Source organism: Eschrichtius robustus, chromosome 2 (genome assembly GCF_028021215.1).
Source record: "Eschrichtius robustus isolate mEscRob2 chromosome 2, mEscRob2.pri, whole genome shotgun sequence".
NCBI classification, from domain to species: Eukaryota; Metazoa; Chordata; class Mammalia; order Artiodactyla; family Eschrichtiidae; genus Eschrichtius; species Eschrichtius robustus.
The window spans coordinates 162990193-163013062 of NC_090825.1; positions in this window are offsets into that span (position 1 = coordinate 162990193).

Genomic DNA, 22870 nt, shown 5'->3' on the forward strand with positions numbered 1-22870 from the left:
TTGCCTTCTCCTCAGACCCTCTGTTCTCACAGTGCTTCTGCCCGAACTTTCTTCCCCTCGTGTCTGCAGGGCTCACCTCTCCATTTCTGTAGGTTGGCTCTAATGTCCCTTTCAGAGAGGCAGGGACAGAAAGGGGATTGTCTAGGGGACCACCTCTCCCCACTTCCCTCACTCAGTTTCCTTCTCCTGCACTGGTCAGCCTCCAGTGTATCAGGCATGCATTTGGTTCTGTGTTCATAGCCTGAGCTCCACTATCCCTGGGGTAATGTCTGGCCCACAACAGGTGGGAGGAATGAATGTTGAATGAACGGACACCTAGAGAAAAGACAGCACATTTTACTTCCCAAACTCGCAGAATAAAGCATGGACTTGAAACAGAGTTTGTTATTTACCCCAGGAGTGGTGCCAGTGGGTACTGGAGAACCCTGCTATTGCCACTGCCCATGGGAGAGGCTGGTGAAAGCCAAGCTCTTCTCTTCAGAAGAAGGCATCTCTGTACTTTCAAAGCAAAAATTGAATCAGAGAAGGTTACACAGGCAAGGAAAACTTTATTCAAAGCTACTACCATAGGGGAGAGAGGCCAGAACTCAGTCTGAACTCAACTCCATTGAGGCAGAGGGGGAAGAGTTTTTAAGGGCTGGGGTGAGCTAGTGGGAAAGTACTGGGATACATTAGAGAGACGTCAGAGCCATTTGTGTTTGCTAATTGGCTTTATCCTGAGGTAAAATAAACTTCTGCCTTTGTGTCGGGAGGTAGTTTTGCAATTCCGAGCAAGGCACCCACTCACCAGAGAGATTGGGAAGTAGGCGTGCTGTCTCCATCGATGATGACATTTCAAAGGGATGGCTCCAGATCCTTGAGAAAAACTTCTCTGGGTTGTAAAATTGTCAAGAGGCTTTTAAAAAGATATACATCTCTTGTAAAGAGAAATGATTTACAATTGCAAGTTTTCTAAAGTAAATGCTCTGAGAAAAGGGAGGTCAGGGGCTTAGGGTCTGGAGGAAACCTGCTAAAGTTTAGTCAGTCTGAGGGGAATGGCAAGGCCACCTTGTTCAGTGCCTGTTGTTCTCATACACACACTTACACGTATAATTTCAGGGAGTTTGAAAGCTCCTGAGCTCATCCCCAGACTTGGATGTAAAGACAGGTGATTTTGGAGGTGAAAGGGCAAGAGCAGCTGGGCCTAGATGGCTGAGAGACGGGAATAAGGAAGAGGAAAGACTAGAAAGAAAAGCAGCAGCTCAGACAGTGGGGAGGCAGAGTCTGAAACACACAAAGTGGGGGAGCTCCGCAGTGGAGACCACCTGTGTTGGGAGGGCTTGGGTGGGGGCATGTGTGCGCATGCATGGATCTGTGTCCCTTGAGTCCTGGAAGGGGACAGGGAGAGCTGCAGGCCTCCGGCAGGTTGTATGTGCCCTGTGGATTCTTGAAGAACTGGTTTTCTTTCTTTCTTCTTCCTCTTTTTTTTTGAAAATCATTCCATTGAAGTATGATTGACATGCAAAAAGCTATGTGTATTTAACATATACAACTCTGTGCATTTAGGGTTCATCACCAACATCAAAGTCATAAACATACCCATCACCTCCCCAAGTTTCTTCCTACCCCCTACAAAATTATTGTTTTTTATGTGTGGTAACATCACAACATAAGATCTTTGCTCTTTGCAAATGTTAACTGTATAATATAGTATTTTTACCCATAGGCACTATAGTTTTCTGACTAGAGTGATGAAGGGGGCAAGAGAGGGGAGGGTGCTAGGCAGAGGCCTGGTTTGGTCACCCTTTTGCTTCTCTCCCTTCTCTTCTCCACCTTGATTCCAGCCTGGCCAGTGTGCACTTCCAGACAGGGAAGAGGGCCCCTGCTCCTCTGTCCTTCCCACTGGTCCATTTCCCTCAGTCCCTCCAGCCAACCTGGATCTGCTCCCATGTCTGAACTCATTCTGGCCACTTCCCTATGCTGCCACTGGAATGGTCTGCTCAGGGCTGCCTCAGATGTTCTGAGATAGGCACCAGATCCAGGTTCCTGCACTGGCTCCTGCCCCTCTCCTTGCCTCAGGGCTCCTTTGGTGTGTGAGCCCTGCCCAGTCTCCACCCATCTCCTGTGCAAATGTTCTTCCTTGGTTTGCTATGCATATGGCTAAACCCTTGTTACCTTGGGGCAGATACGCCACACAGTCCGCACCCAGCTAGCCCTCCAAGCCTTCTCATCTTCCAATCTCCACTGACCTTCAGTTTTCCCCTATAATAGTCATCACAACAGCCATGCATGATAAGGGTGTCCTGTGCCCAGGAGCTCTGCCCTGGGTAGGTACAGACAGTCTTGGTCTCACCCCTCAGCAACCCATCCTGGAGTGCACCTCAACATTTGTCACCATTGAGAATGCTTTCTCTGAAATAGCCTTTACTTTCAAAAACATGAATTATTTACAAATATTTTAAAAATAAATTGCTTTATTCAGCTTATGTAAGTTCTGCAAAATTCTTTTAAACTTTAAAAATGAAATAGACAACTAAAAGAAGAAAATAACTACCATAAACTCAGATAATCACTCCTGAAATTTCAGTATGTTTTTTTAGTCTCTTCTACTTATTTTTGAATCAGTTGACTTCAATTTTTTTAAATAGAGTTTTGCACCCCGATCTCTAATCTTAATAATCTCCCATGAGCATTGCTGCATACATATTAGTACCTCCTCATGATGGTATTAATTCCATCACATAGGTGTCCTGTAGTTTACTCATTATCTTCTGATTGGGAATATTGGCTGCTCTTAATTACTGGTCATGACAGGGATGTTTCCCAGAGTGGGCTCCAGACAGTGGACTGCTGGGGAGAGACGTCTTCCCCTTCCTGAAGTAGGTCCTAACCATCTGGCAGGGTAGTTTGGCACTAGGTACTTGCACCTGGCTAGGAGGCAGGCACATGGCTCCATTTTCCAAGACCTCTCATTCTGCTGGGATCTTTACTTCACAAGGGCCATGTGTTCAGTATCTGAGCTCCCGGGGTGCTTTAGGCACCCTGGCATGGGGATCTCTGCCTGAGCTCAGGTGCTCTCAGCTCCTGCTTTGCATGACCTTCCCTAGATGTCCTGCCACCTTTGCTGTTAAAGGCACTTTGCATCCTTCAACCATGCCCATAGTTTTCCTTCTGTGATCCCTCAGGGTCTTGGGTGACAACCATGAAGTTCTGGGATAAACACTTGTGCACAAGCTTTCTCTGCATAGAATAGATTCTCTGAAGTGGAAATATTTAATTAGAACGTAGAAACCTTTTAAGGTTCTTGATTTACAGGCTGTCTGTTCAATTTCTGCTCTCAGCAGGGTCTGGAAGCCCCTGAGCCAGTAGTAAGACTTCTAGTAGAGTAACAATTTAACAGCAACACTAGCAAGCTTCACTCATTTGGTGGAAGAAAGTAGCACATGGTTTAAATCTCCAGGCCTTTACTGGGTTGGGTGTGAATGTTTCCCCCCTGTACCCTCACCCCCACCCCTGGGTTTCTTGTTCTGCTCATATCTTGGCCCTCCATCCATTGGTGTCTTAGTGTTTTCCTCTCAATTTGGTCCCTTCACATACTCACATTCTCTGCTGTTTGTCTATTTTTCTGTGTACTATTTCCACCCACAGACTCTTGAATTCCAATAAGCTGATTTCTGATTCAAATTTTCTAAACTTCCAGGTCTTCCAATCTCCTTGAGTTCTTTAAGTTTTGGTTATATATAAAAATATATATATTCAAGATATCCAAATAGATTTTATTAATAAAACATGTCATAGCTTATTTGTATGTCTTCACATAGAATGGCAGATGAAGCTGAAACACAAGGTCTATTTTTTAAAACAAAGACTTTGGTCTGTGGTTGAACTGACTGGGATTGAGCTGTTTCTTCCCTTTTACAACATGCAAAGCTTATGGTCAAGGATCTGACACTCACAGATGACTGCGACCATCTTATTCATGCTTAGGGTCCATGCCAGGCATTTCCAGTAGGGGACATTCTGTTGTCTCATTCTTGGCTGTATTTCAGCTCTCCCTTTAGCTTTGATTCTAAGCATTAACACTGTCTTTTAAAATGAATTATATTATTTCTTAAAATTTTTTTGTGGTAAAATATACATAACATAGAACTTACCATTTTAACCATTTTAAAATGAACAATTCAGTGACATTAAGTATGTTCACAGCACTGTGCAACCATCACCACTGTTCATCTCTGGAGCTTTTTCATCATCTCAAACTGAAATGCTACACACACTAAAAATTTCTATTGTTTCTCATGTTTGATTTCACTCAGTTATATACATTTCTGACCCCCTGGATATTTGTTTACTTATAAAATATATCATCAAAATAAAGAGCTGCTTGAGATTGCTTCAGTTGTTCAGGTTTGCTTGTTTTCTTTTTTTCAGCTTTTCTTCCACTACCCTAAATATAGCTAGCCTCCTTTTTGAAATGCATATAATATTGCCACCAATTCAGTTTCGAAAATTGATTGCCCAGAAAGGAAAGCCTTTAAAATTCCCTCCAAAAAGGCTGTGGGTACTGCTGCTGTTGCTGGTTTTGAAAGTATTTCCTTATAATCTATTGTGAAAGTTCTGCAGGACACCTGGCAGATGAAGCAAGACTAACTTGCCACTCAGTCAGTAGGCTGATCTATCTTTTGTTTTAAACTTCCCCAAATAAGACACAAAATTGTGTTCTTGTCACCCATCACAAAACTCAGTGTACAATGTGACCTAAACACATTATTCCTGTGTTTTCTGCACTTCACTGTGTGGTGTCTGTAGACATTCACAGAACACTGGCACTTCTGAGTGCAAAGAACAATATCAGTAAAGAAAAGTTATTTGGAGCATTGTTTCATTTCATTATTGATGTGTGATTTTAAGGCATTGCTTTTCTCAGATAAGGCTTTAAAAACATGATTATGTTTAACTATTAAAAGAAAAAAAAAAAAGAAAATTAGTTAACAAAGTACTTCTACATTCTCCAAAAAAGATATACAAATGGCCAATAAGCCCATGAAAAGATGTTCAACATCATTAGCCACTAGGGAAATGCAAATCAAAACCACAATGAGATACCACTTCACACCCACTTGGATGGCTATAATAAAAAAGACAAAGAATAACAAGTGTTGGTGAGGTTTTAGAGAAATTATAACCCTCATACACTGCTGGTGGGAATTTAAAATGATACAACTACTTTGGAAAACAGTTTCTAAAACAGTTAAACGTAGAGTTACCACATGACCCAGCAATTCCATTTCTACATATATACTCAAGATATTTGAAAACATATATTTACACAAAAACTTGTACATGAATGTTCATAACAACCTAACAATACAACATTCATAACATAACAGCATAAAAACTTTCGTAATTGTCAAAAAGTGGAAACAACCCAACTGTCCATCAGTTGATGGATAAATAAAATCTGGTCTATTCATAGAGTGGTATAATATTCAGTTATAAAAAGAAATGAAGTCCTGATAAGTGCTAAAACATAAATGAATCTTGAAAACTTTATGCTAAGTGAAAGAAACTAGACACAAAGACCATATATTGTATAATTCCATTTATGTGGAATGTCCAGAACAGGCAAATATATAGAGACAGAAAGTAGATGAATGTTTGTCTAGGGCTGGTGGTGGGGGGTAGAGGGACAGAGTGGTGATGACTAAAGGTGCACAGTTATTTTGGGGTGGGGAAAATATTCTAAAACTGATAGTAGTGATGATTGTACAACTCTGAGGCTATGCTAAAAACCATTGAATTGTATACTTTAAAATGGGTGAATTGTATGATATATGAATTACATCTCAATAAAACTCTTTTAAAAAGACTATTATTTTATATCTTTAGAAAGATAAGAAAATAATATAGAAGAAAAGAAGTCTCCTAAAGCAGACTTTACAGTAAGTGAAACACTGGAGCATTGTGCTGCAGACTGCACAGGTGATGCATGCCCCTTTCTTGCCAACTGTACACTTTCAATAATGGCATCAAATAATGGAGGCCATTATAAGAAAGGCAAAGGCAAGGCCAGGAGTCTCACAGATTTGGGAAGTTCCTCCCTGCCGACTGGTACATTTGGCAGCAGTTTAAATAGTTGAAATTTTTCCTTTTTGTTATATGTATAGAGTTTCACTAAAAGTTTCACAAATAGAAAAGCTACCATTCTTTAAATTTTTTTTTTAAATTGAAATATAGTTGATTTACAATGTTATATTAGTTCCAGGTGCACAACATAGTAATTTGATATCTTTATAGACTATACTCATATTAAAGTTATTATAAAATATTTGTTATATTCACTGTTCTCTACATTTTTGTATGTTATTTATTTTATACATAGTAGTTTGTGCCTCTTAAACACCTTCCCCTATCTACCACTTCCCACATCACTTTCCCCCACTGGTAACCACTAGTTTGTTCTCTGTATCCATAAGTCTATTTCTGGTTTCTGATATTCATGATTTCTTTTTATTTTTTAGATTCCACATACAAGTGATAACATACAGTGTTTGTCTTTCTCTGTCTGACTTACTTCACTGAGCATAATACACTCCATCCATGTTGTTACAAATGACAAAATTTCATTCTTTTTTATGTCTGAGTAATATTTGATTGTGTGTATATATATATATATATATATATAATTTTCTTTTCCATTCATGTGTTGATGGACACTTAGGTTGCTTCCATATCTTGGGTACTATAAAGAGTAGTAGCCAAGTTATGGGTTGTTTATTTTTTTGATATTGAGTTGTATGAGCTGTTTGTATGTTTTGAAAATTAACCCCTTGTTGATTGCATCATTTACAATTTTCTCCCATTCTGTGGATTGTCTTTTCATTTTGTTGATGGTTTCCTTTGCTGTGCAAAAGCTTTTAAGTTTAATTAGGCCCCATTTCTTTATTTTTGCTTTCATTTATTTTGCCTTGGGAGACTGATCTAAGAAAATATTGCTACGATTTATGTCAGAGAATGTTTTGCCTGTGTTCTCTTCTAGGAGTTTTATGGTGACCTGTCACATTTAGGTCTTTAAACGATTTTGAGTTTTTAGAAAATATGGTGTGAGGATGAGTTCTAATTTCATTGATTTACATGACGCTGTCCAGCTTTCCCAACACCACTTGCTGAAGGGATTGTCTTTTTTCCATTGTATATTCTTAGCTCTTTTGTTGAAGATTAATTGACTGTAGGTGTATGGACATTTGTTGTCTTTTTTGACAATAGCCATTCTGACAGGTGTGAGGTGATATCTTGTGGTTTTGATTTGCATTTCCCTGATGGCTAGTGATGTTGAACATCTTTTCATGTGCTGGTTGGCCATCTGTATGTCTTCTTTGGAAAAATGATTTCTACTCAGGTCTTCTGTCCAGTTTTCAATTGGGTTGTTTGTTTTTCCATATTGAGTTGTATGGGCTCTTTATATATTTTGGCTATTAACCCCTTATCAGTCATATAATTTACAAATATTTTCTCTCATTCAGTAGGCTCGCTTTTCATTTTGTTGATGATTTCCTTTGCTGTGTGAAAGCTTTTAATTTTAATTAGATCCCATTTGTTTATTTTTTATTATTTTTTTTTCAATTTGTATTTTGGTTTATTGATTTTTTTTTTAACATCTTTATTGGAGTATAATTGTTTGCAATGGTGTGTTAGGTTCTGCTTTATAACAAAGTGAATCACCATTTGTTTATTTTTGCTTTTCTTTCCCTTGCCTGAGGAGATAGATCCAAAAAAATATTGCCAAGACTTATACCAAAGAGTGTACTGCTTACATTTTCTTCTAGGAGTTGTATGGTTTCTGGTCTTACATTTGGGTCTTTAATCCATTTTGAGTTTATTTTTGTATATGGTGTGAGAAAATGTTCTAATTTCATTCTTTTACATGTAGCTGTCCAGTTTTCCCAACACCACTTATTGAAGAGACTGTCTTTTTCTATAGTGTATTTTGGCCTCCTTTGTCATAGGTTAATTGACCATATGTGAATAGGTTTATATTCTGTTCCACTGATCTATGTGTCTGTTTTTGTGCCTATCATGCCGTTTTGATTACTGTAGCCTTATAGTTATAAAGTAATATAGTCTGAAGTCAGGGAGCATGATACCTCCAGCTTTATTATTTTTCTCAAGATTACTTTGGCTCTTCAGGGTCTTTTGTGATTCAATATAAATTTAAGAATTATTTCTTCTACTTCTGTGAAAAATGTCATGGGTATTTTGATAGGGATTCCATTAAATCTGTAGATTGCTTTGGGTTGTATGGACATTTTAACAATATTAATTATTCCAGTCTATGAACATGAAGTATCTTTCCATTTCTTCGTATCGTCTTCAATTTCCTTCATTAATGTCTTATAGTTTTCATAGTGTAAGTCTTTCACTTCCTTGGTTAAGTTTATTCCTAGGTATTTCTTTTAGATGCAATTCTAAATGTGACTGTTTTCTTGTTTTCTTTCTGGTAGTTCTTTATTAGTGTAGAGAAAAACAACAGATTTCTTTATATTAATCTTGTATTCTACAACTTAACTGAATACATTTATTAGTTCTAATGGTTTTTGTGGTGGAGACTTTAGGGTTTTCTATATATAATATAAAGTCATCTGCAAATAGTGACAGTTTTACTTCTTCCCTTCCAATTCGGATGACTTTCTTTTTTTTTTTTTTTTTTGGTCTGATTGCTGGGGTTAAGACTTCTGATACTATGTTAAGTAGAAATGGCAAGAGTGGGCATCCTTGTCTTGTTCTTGATTTTAGAGGGAAAGCTTTTAATTTTTCACCATTGAGTATAATGTTAGCTGTGAGTTTGTCATTATGACCTTTATTACGTTGAGATGTTCCCTCTATACCAACTTTGTTGACATTTTTTTTTAACCTTGAACTGGTATTGAATTTTATATTTTATCAAGTACTTTTCCTGTGTCTATTGAGATGATCATGTGATTTTTATCTTTCATTTTGTTAATGTGGTGTATCACATTGATTTACAGATAATGAGCTATCCTTGCTTTCATGGAATAAATCCCACTTGATCATTATGTATGATCCCTTTTCATATATTGTTGAATTTGGTTTGTTAATATGTTGGTGTAGATTTTTAAATTTATATTCATCAGAGATATAGATCTGTAATTTTCTCTATTTTTTTATAGTGTCTTTGCCTTTGATATCAGGATAATGGTGATCTTTTAGAATGCGTTTGGGAGTGTTCCCTCCTCTTCAATTATTTGAAATAGTTTGAGAAGGACAGGTATTAAATCTTCTTTATAAGCTTGATAGTATTCCCTTGTGAAGTTTCTCTATTCTTTACTTCTTCTTTTAGTCTCTTCCCTTGTAGTTTGGTGAGTTTTTAAATGTTATGCTATGTTCCTTTCTATTTAATTTTTGAATGTCTATTACAGATTTTTGATTTGTGGTACCATGGAATTCATATATGTTGACCTGTAACTATATCTACTGGTTTTAAACTGATAGTCATTTAAGGTCAAATGTATTCTAAAAGATCGAGCATTTCCCCCACATTTTGGGTTTTTTTTTTTTTTTTTTGATGTCATATATTACATTTTTATGTTTATCCCTTAAAGTTTATTGTATTTGAAGTTGATTTTACACTTTCAGTCTTTTAACTTTTGTACTAGGTTGTTTAAGTGGCTGATTCACAGCCTTTACTATTTATTTGCCTTTGCTAGTGGGATTTTTCTTTTCCTATAAATTCTTACTTCTTGTTATAACCTTTTCTTTTCCACTTAAAGAAGACCCTTTAACAGTTCTTGTAATGTCAATTTAGTATTGATGAATTATTTTAGTTTCTGCTTGTCTGAGTAGCCCTTTATCTCTCCTTCAATTCTGAACGGTAACCTTGCTGAGTGGAATATCTTAGATTGTAGGTTTTCCCCCTTCATCCCTTTAAATATATCATGCCACTGCCTTCTGGTCTGCAAAGTTTCTACTGAAAAATCAGCTGTTAGCCTATGGGAGTTCCCTTGTATGTGACTCTTTGTTTTTCTCCTGCTGCCTTTAGAATTATTTCTTTATGTTTAACTTCTTCCATTTTAATTATGATACCTCTTGGTGTGGGTCTCTTTGGGTTCATCTTCTTTGGGACTCTCTGTGATTCCTGTACCTGGACATTTGTTTTCTTCTTCAAGTTTGGGAAGTTTTCAGACATAATTTCATCAAATTCTCTTTCCTTCTCCTTCTGCAACCCTTATAATTTGAATGTTAGTATGTTTGATGTAGTCCCAGAGGTCTCTTAAATTGTCCTCATTAAAAAATTTTTTTTTCTTTTTGTTGTTCTGATTGGGAGACTTTTGTTATTCTATCTTCCAGATTGCTTATGCATTCTTCTGTATCACCCAATCTGCTCTTAATTCCCTCTAGTGTGTTTTTCTTTTCATTTATTGTATTCTTTGGCTCCTTTTTTTCTATTTTCCAGTTCCTTATTAAAATTCTCACTGTGTTCATCTATTCTTTTCCCAAGTTCAGTTAGCACTCTTATTATTAACACTTTGAACTCTATCTGGTAAATTATTTATCTCTGTTTCATTAATTGTGTTTTTCAGGTTTTTTTTCTTGTTTTTTTAAATTTCCATTTGAAACAGATTCCTCTGTCTTCTCATTTTGTTTAACTCTCTCTGTCCCTATGAAATTAAGTGAAACCTATCCTCTGATCAGAGCCATATCCTGGTGTCGAGAGTGTGTCCTTGTTTGGGAGCATCCCTATGTAGTCTGCATGTGCCCAGTGGCTTTAGTGGGAGAACTGGATCTGAAATGAGCATGGGTTGGGTCTTTCCCCAGGATGTGCTGGCAGTCACCACCTTGGTGGGAGGTAGGGCTGGAGTTGGGGGTTCTAGAGCCAGAGCCATGTGAAAGCTGGGTCTTCTATGCTCAATTACTGTCATGACCCTATTGGGGAAAGGGTTTTGGCTTGAGGGGCTGGAGCAGGAACCTGAAGTTTTTGGGTTTCTTCCAGGTGTGAAAACAGTCTCTGCCTCGGTTTGGGGCATGGCCAGTGCCTGAGGGATTGGGTCTGCACTTCTGTGCTGTTTTCACATATTCCTTGGTGCGTCTGCCCTGGTTAGAGGCTGCCCTGGCTGGAGGTGTTAGTGCCACCCTACTGAGCTGGTTTCGCTTTCTCCCAAGAGTGCCTGGGGACTCAAGCTTCAGAAATGGCAGTCTCTGCCCTGGAGCTAGTTTCACTCCCTGCCAAGTGTGTACACTGCTGTGCACATTGGTAATGACTGTCTCTGCCTCAGTGAGAGGCAGGGCCAAGGTCCAAGCTGGCTCTGTTCCCTCCAAGTAGACACACTCTCATTGGCATTGGCAGCCTCTGCCTTAGTGGGAATCTGTGCCAGGGTAAGAGGGGCTAGGGCAGGAGCCCAGTTCAGGCTGAGGGGCATGCTTGGGAGATACTGGCAAGCTGGGTAGGGGCCCAGGCAGTTTTCAATCTGCTGCCTCCACTCTGTGACTGGAAGTAAGCAAGTCTGTGTGTGTGCACTTGAAGTGTGGAGCATGGTTTCTTATAGCCCTCTGGTAAGCCCTACTGGTTTCAGAGCAGCTAAGGGAGCTCATCCTTCCAGTGTCAGACCTCAGGGGTGGGTGCCTAATATGGGGCTTGAACCCTTTACTCTCCAGAGAGGATCCCCAAATCTGTGATATCCCTTTCACTTTTGTATTTCCATCTAGGGGTGCAGATCCTGACCATATCACTCCTCCTCCCTTCCTACCAGACTCTGTGTGGATCTTTCTTTACAGCCTCGGTTTTAGAAGAGCTGTTCTGCTAGTCTCCAAGTCAATTTCAGTAAGAGTTGCTCTACATGTAGTTGTAGTTCATGAGGGGAGGTGAGCCCAGTGTCCTTCTACTCTGCCACCTTGATCTTCCTCTCCTTTACTTCCACCTGCCAAGCCCTTCAAGAGATCATCAACTGTGTGTGCCAGCTGCCCATAACACTACATTGAAGTGTTAGCAGCCCTGGGGCTGACAGTTCATACTAGCATAGCACTGTCTTGTTACCTTTTCGACGTGACAAAATCCTAGTATCCATTTTCTCACCTAGTTTCCTAAATTTACCCCCAGGTTTATAGAGATATAATTGACATATAACACTGTTGAAGTTTAAGGTGTAAACGTGATTTGATACATGTATATATTGTGAAATGAATATCATAATAAGGTTAGCGAACACATCCATCACCTCATATCATTACTTTTCTTTTTGTGTGGTGAGAACATTAAAGCCTACTCTCCTATTGTATTTCAAGTATGCAGTACAGTATTATTAACTATAGTCAGTATGCTGTATATAATTGCATGCCCAGAACTTACTCATCCTATAATTGAATTTTCTACCTTTTGAACAACATCTTCCCAATTCCCCCCATCCCTCAGCCACTGGTAATTACCATTCTACTTTCCATTTCTTTGAGTTCCACCTTTTTTTAGATTCCACATATAAGTGAAATGGTACATATTTGCCTTTCTCTGTCTGACTGATTTCACTTAACATAATGCCCTCAAATTACATTTATGCTGTCACTAGCAGCAGATTTCTTTCTTTCTCATGGCTGTGTAATACTCCATTGTGTATATATATATCTCACATCTTCTTTATACATTCATCTGTTGATGAACACATAGGTTGTTTCCATATCTTGGCTATTGTGAATAATGCTGCAATGAACATGGGGGTGAAAATATTTCTTTGAGATAGTGATTTCATTTCCTTTGGATATACACCCAGAAGTGGGATGGCTGGATCAGATGGTAGTTCTATTTTTAATCATTCGAGGAAACTCCATAATGCAAATTTACCAAATTCATTTATTAGTTCTAAGGGTTTTGGGTTTTTTTTTTTTTGGAGTCTTTAGGGTTTTTTATATATGAGATCATATCATCTGCAAAAAAAAGACAATTTTAATTTTTCCTTTCTGATTTGGATTCCTTTTATTTCTTTATATTGCCATTATTGGCTAGGATTTCCAGTACTATGTGGAATAGGAATGGAAATAATGGGCACACTTGTCTTATTCCTTATCTTAGAGAAAAACGTGCAATTTCTCACTGTTGAATATGATGTGTCATATACAATCTTTATTATGTTGAAGTACATTCCTTCTAAACTGAATTTGTTGAGTTGTTTTTAAAGGTTAATATTTTGTCAAATGTTTTTCTGCATCTACTGAGATGATCATATGATGTTACATGATTGATTTGTGTATGCTGAACTATCCTTGCTTCTCAGGGATGAATCTCACTTGATCATAGTGTGTGATCCTCTGATGTGCTGTTTGGGTTGTTAGTATTTTGTTGAGAAGTTTTGCGTCAATATTCATCAAGGATATTGGTATGTAGTTTTCTTTCCTTGTAGTGTCCTTATCTAGATTTGGTATCTGATCCATAAAATGAGTTTGGAAATGTTCCTTTCTCTTCAGTTTTTTGGAAGAGTATGAGAAAGATTGGTGTCAATTCTCCTTTAAATGTGTGGAAGAATTCACCAGTGAACCATGTGGTCCTGGATTTTTCTGTTTTGGGAGATTTTTGATTACTAATTAAATCTCCTTACCTATTATTGGTCTGTTCATATATTCTTTCTCTTCATGATTAACTCTAGGTAGATTGTATGTTTCTAGGAACTTATCTGTTTCTTATAGGTTATTCATTTTGTTGGCAATAATCTTTCACAGTAGTCTCTCATGATCTTTTGTATTTCTGTGGTGGTCAGCTCTAATATTTCCTCTTTATTTTCTCATTTTATTTATTTGAGTCTTCTTTCTTCTTTTTCTCTTAGTCTGGCTAAAGTTTTTCAACTTTGTTTGTCTTTTCAAAACCCAACTCATTTCCATTGATCTTTTGTATTGTTTCTACAGTTTCTATTTCATTTATTTCTGCTCTGATCCTTGTTACTTCCTTTGATCTATTAAGTTTGAGCTTAGTTTTTCCTTCTTTTCCTAGGTCCTTGAGATGAAAAGTTAGGTGGTTGAGATCTTTCTTCTCTTTTTAAAAATGTAGGTGTTTTTTGCTATAAACTGCACTCGTTTACTGCTTTGTTGCATACCATACATTTTGGCATGTTGTGTTTCCATTTTCATTGGTTTTGAGATATTTTTGAATTCCCTTTTTATTTTTTTCACATCTTTATTGGAGTATAATTGCTTTACAATGTTGTGTTAGTTTCTGCGGCACAACAAAGTGAATCAGATATATGTATACATATATCCCCATGTCCCCTCCCTCTTGAGCCTCCCTCCCACCCCCCCATCCCATCCCTCTAAGTTGTCACAAAGCATCGAGTTGATCTCCCTGTGCTATGCAGTAGCTTCTCACTAGCCATCCATTTTACATTTGGTAGCGTATGTATGTCAATGCTATTCTCTCACTTTGTCCCAGCTTACCCTTCCCTCCCTGTGTCCTCAAGTCCATTCTCTACATCTGTGTCTTTATTCCTGTCCTGCCACTAGGTACATCAGTACCATTTTTCAGGATTCCATATATGTGCGTTAGCATACGGTATCTGTTTTTCTCTTTCTGACTTACTTCACTCTGTATGACAGACTCTAGGTCCATCCACCTCACTACAAATAACTCAATTTTATTCCTTTTTATGGCTGAGTAATATTCCATTGCATATATGTACCACATCTTCTTTATCCATTCATCTGTTGATGGACACTTACGTTGCTTCCATGTCCTGGCTATTGTAAATAGTGTTGCAATGAACATTGTGGTATGTGTCTCTTTTTGAATTATGGTTTTCTCAGGGTATATGCCCAGGATTGCTGAGTGATATGGTAGTTCTATTTTCAGTTTTCTAATGAACTTCCATACTGTTCTCCATAGTGGCTGTATCAACTTACATTCCCACCAACAGTGCAAGAGGGTTCCCTTTTCTCCACACCCTCTCCAGCACTTTTGTTTGTAGATTTTTTGGTGATGGCCATTCTGACTGGTGTGAGGTGATATCTCATTGTGGTTTTGATTTTCATTTCTCTAATGATTAATGATGTTGAGCATCTTTTCATGTGTTTGTTGGCAATCCTTATGTCTACTTTGAAGAAATGTCTATTTAGGTCTTCCACACATTTTTGGATTGGGTTATTTGATTTTTTCATATTGAGTTGCATGAGCTGCTTCTATATTTTGGAGATTAATTTGTCAGTTACTTTGTTTGCAAATACTTTATACCATTCTGAGGGATGTCTTTTTGTCTTATTTACGGTTTCCTCTGCTGTGCAAAAGCTTTTAAGTTTCATTAGGTCCCATTTGTTAGTTTTTGATTTTATTTCCATTTCTCTAGGAGGTGGGTCAAAAAAGATCTTGCCTTGATTTATGTCATAGATTATTCTGCCTATGTTTTCCTCTAGTGTTTTATAATGTCTGGCCTTAATCCATTTTGTCTTTAATCTGTTTTGAGGTTATTTTTGTGCATGGTGTTAGGAAGTGTTCTAATTTCATTCTTTTACATATAGTTGTAAAGTTTTCCCAGAACCACTTATTGAAGAGGCTGTCTTTTCTCGATTGTATATTCTTGCCTCTGTCAAAGATAATGTGACCATATGTGCGTGGGTTTATCTCTGGGCCTTCTATCCTGTTCCATTGATCTATATTTCTGTTTTTGTGCCAGTACCATGCTGTCTTGATTACTGTCACTTTGTAGTATAGTATGAAGTCAGGTAGCCTGATTCCTCTAGCTCTGTTTATCTTTCTCAAGATTGCTTTGGCTATTCGGGGTCTTTTGTGTTTCCATACAAATTGTAAAATTTCTTGTTCTAGTTCTGTGAAAAATGCCATTGGTATTTGGATAGGGATTGCATTGAATCTATAGATTGTTTAGATAGTATAGTCATTTTCACAATGTTGATTCTTCCAATCCAAAAACATGGTATATCTCTCCATCTGTTTGTATTGTCTTTGATTTCTTTCATCAGTGTCTTATAGTTTTCTGCATACAGGTCTTTTGCCTCCTTAGGTAGGTTTATTCCGAAGTATTTTATTCTTTTTGTTGGAATGGTAAATGGGAGTGTTTCCTTAATTTCTCTTTCTGATTTTTTGCTGTAACTGTATAGGAATGCAAGAGATTTCTGTGCACTAATTTTGTATCCTGCTAATTTACCAGATTCATTGAGTAGCTCTAATAGTTTTCTGGTGGCATCTTTAGGATTCTCTATGCATAGTATCATGTCATCTGCAAACAGTGACAGGTTTACTTCTTCTTTTCTGATTTGGATTCATTTTATTTCTTTTTCTTCTCTGATTGCTGTGGCTAAAACTTCCAAAACTATGTTGAAAAATAGTGGTGAGAGTGGGCAACCTTGTCTTGTTCCTGATCTTAGTGGAAATGGTTTCAGTTTTTCACCATTGAGAACGATGTTGGCTGTGGGTTTGTCATATACGGCCTTTATTATGTTGAGGTAAGTTCCCTCTATGCCTACTTTATGGAGGGTTTTTTTTTTTTTATCATAAATGGGTGTTGAATTTTGTCGAAAGCTTTTACTGCATCTATTGAGATGATCATATGGTTTTCTCCTTCAATTTGTTAATATGGTGTATCACGTTGATTGATTTGCGTATATTGAAGAATCCTTGCATTCCTGGGATAAACCCCACTTGATCATGGTGTATGATCCTTTTAATGTGCTGTTGGATACTGTTTGCTAGTATTTTGTTGAGGATTTTTGCATCTATGTTCATCAGTGATATTGGCCTGTAGTTTTCTTTTTTTGTGACATCTTTTGTTTTCTTTTTTTGTGACATCTGGTTTTGGTATCAGGGTGATGGTGGCCTTGTAGAATGAGTTTGGGAGTGTTCCTCCCTCTGCTATATTTTGGAAGAGTTTGAGAAGGATAGGTGTTAGCTCTTCTCGAAATGTTTGATAGAGTTTGCCTTTGAAGCCATCTGGTCCTGGGCTTTTGTTTGTTGGAAGATTTTTAATCACAGTTTCAATTTCAGTGCTTGTGATTGGTCTGTTTATATTTTCTATTTCTTCCTGGTTCAGTCTCGGAAGGTTGTGCTTTTCTAAGGATTTGTCCATTTCTTCCAGGTTTTCCATTTTATTGGCATATAGTTGCTTATATTAATCTCTCATGATCCTTGTTATTTCTGCAGGGTCGTTTGTTACTTCTCCTTTTTCATTTCTAATTCTGTTGATTTGAGTCTTCTTCCTTTTTTTCTTGATGAGTCTGTCTAATGAGTTATCAATTTTGTTTATCTTCTCAAAGAACTATCTTTTAGTTTTATTGACCTTTGCTATCATTTCCTTCATTTCTTTTTCATTTATTTCTGATCTGATCCTTATGATTTCTGTCCTTCTGCTAACTTTGGGGTTTTTCTGTTCTTCTTTCTCTAATTGCTTTAGGTGTAAGGTTGAGATTTTTCTTGTTTCTTGAGGTAGGATTGTATTGCTAGAAACTTCCCTCTTAGAACTGCTTTTGCTGCATCCCATAGGTTTTGGGTCATCGTGTTTTTGTTGTCATTTGTTTCTCGGTATTTTTTTTAACATCTTTATTGGAGTATAATTGCTTTAAATGGTGTGTTAGTTTCTGCTTTATAACAAAGTGAATCAGCTATACATATACATATATCCCCATGTCTCCTCCCTCTGGCGTCTCCCTCCCACCCTCCCTATCCCACCCCTCTAGGTGGTCACAAAGCAAGGAACATAGGGAGGGGGAAGGGTAAGCTGGGACGAAATGAGAGAGTGGCATGTTTCTAGGTATTTGTTGATTTCCTCTCTGATTTCTTCAGTGATCCTTGGTTATTTAGTAGCGTATTGTTTAGCCTCCATGTGTTTGTATTTTTTACGGTTTTTTTTTTTTTTACTGTAATTGATATCTAGAGTCATAACATTGTGTTTGGGAAAGATACCTGATATGATTTCAATTTTCTTAAATTTACCAAGGCTTGATTTGTGACCCAAAATATGATCTATCCTGGTGAATGTTCCATGAGCACTTGAGAAGAAAGTGTATTCTGTTGTTTTTGGATGGAATGTCCTATAAATATCAATTAAATCCGTGTTGTTTAATGTGTCATTTAAAGCCTGTGTTTCCTTATTTATTTTCATTTTAGTTGATCTGTCCATTGGTGAAAGCGGGCTGTTAAAGTCCCCTACTGTTATTGTGTTACTGTTGACTTCCCCTTTTATGGCTGTTAGCATTTGTCTTATGTATTGAGGTGCTCCTATTTTGGGTTCATAAAGATTTACAATTGTTATATCTTTTTCTTGGATTGATCTCTTGATTATTATGTAGTGTCCTTCTTTGTCTCTTGTAATAGTCTTTATTTTAAAGTCTATTTTGTCTGATATGAGAATTGCTACTCCAGCTTTCTTTTAATTTCCATTTGTATGGAATATCTTTTTCCATCCCCTCACTTTCAGTCTGTATGTGTCCCTAGGTGTGATATGGGTCTCTTGTAGACAGCATATATACAGGTATTGTTTTTGTATCCATTCAGCCAGTCTATGTCTTTTGGTTGGAGCATTTAATCCATTTACATTTAAGGTAATTATAAATATGTATGTTCCTATTACCACTTTCTTAATTGTTTTGGATTTGTTATTATAGGTCTTTTCCTTCCCTTGTGTTTCCTGCCTAGAAAAGTTCCTTTAGCATTTTTTGTAAAGCTGGTTTGGTGGTGCGGAATTCTCTTAACTTTTGCTTGTCTGTAAACATTTTAATTTCTCTGTCCTTTCTGAATGAGATCCTTACTGGGTAGAGTAATCTTGGTTGTAAGTTTTTCCCTTTCATCACTTTAAATATGTCCTGCCACTCCCTTCTGGCTTGCAGAATTTCTGCTGAAAGATTAGCAGTTAACCTTATGGGGATTCCCTTGTATGTTATTTGTTGCTTTTCCCTTGTTGCTTTCATTATTTTTCCTTTGTATTTAATTTTTGATAGTTTGATTAATATGTGTCTTGGCGTGTTTCTCCTTGGATTTATCCTGTATGGGACTCTCTGTCCTTCCTGGACTTGACTGACTATTTCCTTTCTCATATTAGGGAAGTGTTCAACTATAATCTCTTCAAATATATTCTCAGTCCCTTTCTCTTTCTCTTCTTATTCTGGGACCCCTATAATTCGAATGTTGATGTGTTTAATGTTGTCCTAGAGGTCTCTGAGACTGTTCTCGATTTTTTTCTTTCTTTTTTCTATATTCTGCGTTGTGGGAATTATTTCCAGTATTTTATCTTCCAGGTCATTTATCCATTCTTCTGCGTCAATTATTCTGCTATTGATTCCTTCTAGAGAATTTTTAATTTCATTTCTTTTGTTCTTCATCACTGTTTGTTTGCTCTTTAGTTCTTCTAGGTCCTTGTTAAACATTTCTTGTGTTTTCTCCATTCTAGTTCCAAGATTTTGGATCATCTTTACTATCATTACTCTGAATTCTTTTTCAGGTAGACCACCTATTTCCTCTTCATTTTTTTGGTCTGTTGGGTTTTTACCTTGCTCCTTCATCTGCTGTGTATTTCTCTGTGTTCTCATTTTGCTTAACTTACTGTGTTTGGGGTGTCATTTTCACAGGCTGAAGTTTCATAATTCCTATTGTTTTTGTTGTCGACCCCTAGTGGGTAAGGTTGTTTCAGTGTGTTCTGTAGGCTTCCTGGTTGAGGTGACTGGTGCCTGTGTTCTGGTAGATGAGGCTGGATCTTGTCTTTCTAGTGGGCTGGACAGTGTCTGATGTTGTGTTTTGCAGTGTCTGTGAACTTATTATGGTTTTAGGCAGCCTCTCTGCTAATGGGTGGGGTTGCGTTCCTGTCTTGCTAGTTGTTTGGCATAGTATGTCCAGCACTGGAGCTTGATAGTCGTTGCTTGGAGCTGGGTCTTAGCATTGAGATGGAGATGTATAGCAGAGCTCTCACCGATTGATATTACATGGGGCTGGGAGATCTCTGGTGGTCCAATGTCCTGAACTCGGCTCTCCCACCTCAGAGGCTCAGACCTCACACAAGGCTGGAGCACCAAGCCCATGTCAGCCACAAGGCTGGATGCAGTCGGTGGCAGCAGAAGTGGTTTCATGAGCATGGCGACGGCTCCTGTGCAGGGGTGGCAGCGGCAGTAGTGGCCCATTGTATGCCTTTTGATTGAATAATTTATTCCATATACATTTAAAGTAATTATTGATAGGCAAGGACCTACTAATTCCATATAATTTGTTTCCCAGCTATTTTGTAATTCCCTTCTTCCTTTCTTTCTCTCTTCTTTTGTAAATTAATGATTTTTTTTAAATTTATATATTTATTTATTTATTTTTGGCTGTGTTGGGTCTTTGTTTCTGTGAGAGGGCTTTCTCTAGTTGTGGCAAGCGGGGGCCACTCTTTATCGTGGTGCGTGGGCCTCTCACTGTCGCGGCCTCTCTTGTTGCAGAGCACAGGCTCCAGACGCGCAGGCCCAGTAGTTGTGGCTCACGGGCCCAGTTGCTCCATGGCATGTGGGATCTTCCCAGACCAGGGCTCGAACCCGTGTCCCCTGCACTGGCAGGCAGATTCTCAACCACTGCACCACCAGGGAAGCCCTAAATTAATGATTTATTTAGTGGTGTGCTTTTATTCTCTTTTCTTTATCTTTTGTGTATCTAATGCAGGTTTCTGCTTTGTAGTTACCATGAGGCTTTCATAAAACATTTTATTGATATACAGTCTATTTTATGCTGATAACAACTTAACTTCAATTGCATACAAAACTCCATCCTTTTATTCCCCACCCCAACAATTATGTTTGATGTCACAATATATGCAATTTTACATTGTGTATCGATTAACAAATTATTATAGCTGTAACTAAAAAAAATACTTTTTGCTTTAACCTTTATCCTATAGTTAAGTGGTTAACAAACCACAATATTACAGTATTAAAATATTATGAATTTGACCATATACTTACTTTTACCAGTGTGTTTTATGTTTTCATCTTACTTATTAGGTTCCTTTTATTTCAACTTGAAGGATTTTCAGCATTTTTAAAAGGCGGGTCTAGTTGTTATGAACTCCCTCATATTTTGTTTGTTTCTGCAAGTATCTCATCTTCATTTCTGAAGGACAACTTTTCTGGGCAAAGTATTCTTGATTGGCAGTTTTTCCTTTTAACAGTTTAAATATATCATCTTATTCTCTCCTAATCTGCAAGGTTTCTGGTGAAGAATCTGCTGGTAGCCTCATGGGGGTTTTCTTGTATGTGAGGAACTTTATTTTTCCTGATGCTTTGAAAATGCACTTTTTGTCTTCGATTTTAGACAATTTTAAAATAATGTGTCTTGTAGGAGATTATTTTGGGTTGAAATTTAGTGGTGGGGGTTTATGAGTTTCGTGAACTTTGATGTCCAAATCTGTTCCCAGATTTGAGAAATTTTCAGCCATTATTTCTTTCAATAAACTTTATGTCCCTTTCTCCCTGTCTTCTCCTTCTGGCACTCCAATATGCATAGGTTTCTTCTTTTAGTGATATCTCAGTTTTCACTAGACTTTCTTCACTCTTTTTCATTCTTTTTTTTCTTTGGTCTTCTCTGAATGGATAATTTTAAATGACCTGTATTCTTCCGCATAGATTCTTTTCTCTTCTTAGTCCAATCTTTTGCTGATGTTTTCTATTGCAGATTTTATTTCATCTTTGTATTCTTCAGTTCCTGAATTACTATTTAGTTCTTTTTAATAATTCCTATCTCTCTGTTAAAGTTCTTATTTTGTTTGTGTATAATTTTCTTGATTTCATTGACTTGCCTTTCTGTGTTTTCCTGTAGATCACTTAACTTCCTTAAAACAACTATTTTGAGTCCTTTATTGGGAAAATCACAGACCAAATCATGAATCTCCATTTCTTTCTTTTTGAATTTTTCTTGCTCCAACTCTGTGCTAGAATTTCTCTGCTGGACTCCCAGACTTCCACAAAGGCACTCTTGTCTGTGGGTATTTGTCAAAATTAGTGTTCTTCGAGAGAAGACAGTAGAAAACTCTTATTCTGCCGTGGTAATCATGCCACTACTCCTAAATTTAGGTTTGACTTTAGAGAACATAGTGAGCCTTTTGGCTCAGAAATGCCTTAGCCGTTCTCACTGCTCACAATCGACTAAGGCCGGGTGATCAAATAAGTAGAGGCAGCACAATTTCAATGATCTCCTTTGCCATATTTTGTGTCTTGTGTCTTAAACAATAGAAATTGGGGTTTCCCTGGTGGCGCAGTGGTTGAGAGTCTGCCTGCCAATGCAGCGGACACGGGTTCGAGCCCTGGTCTGGGAAGATCCCACATGCCACGGAGCAACTGGGCCCGTGAGCCACAATTACTGAGCCTGCGCGTCTGGAGCCTGTGCTCCGCAGCAAGAAAGGCCGCGACAGTGAGAGGCCCACGCACTGCGATGAAGAGTGGCCCCCGCTTGCCGCAGCTGGAGAAAGCCCTCGCACAGAAACGAAGACCCAACACAGCCATAAATAAATAAATAAATAAAATTATAAACAATAGAAATTTATTTTTGTACAATTCTGGAGGCTAGAAGTGTGAGATCAAATTCTTGATTTCAGGGTTGGTTTCTCCTGAGGCCCCTCTCCTTGGCTTGTAGATGGCCATCTTCTCCCTGTGTCTTCATATGGTGGTCCCTCTATGTGTGTCTGTGTGCTAATCTCCTCTTCTTATAAGGACATCAGTCATGTTGGATTAGGACCCACTCTAATGACCTCATTTTAACTTAATTATCTCTTTCAAGACACTATCTCCAAATACAGTCACATTTTGAAGTAAAGGGTATTAGGTCTTCAACATATGAATTTTTATGGGACACAACACAGTCTATAACAACTAATAACATTCAATTTCCATGCTTCTATTTGTCTAGCCTCATGTGTGAAAATTTGGCCTATGAGCTGCTGAA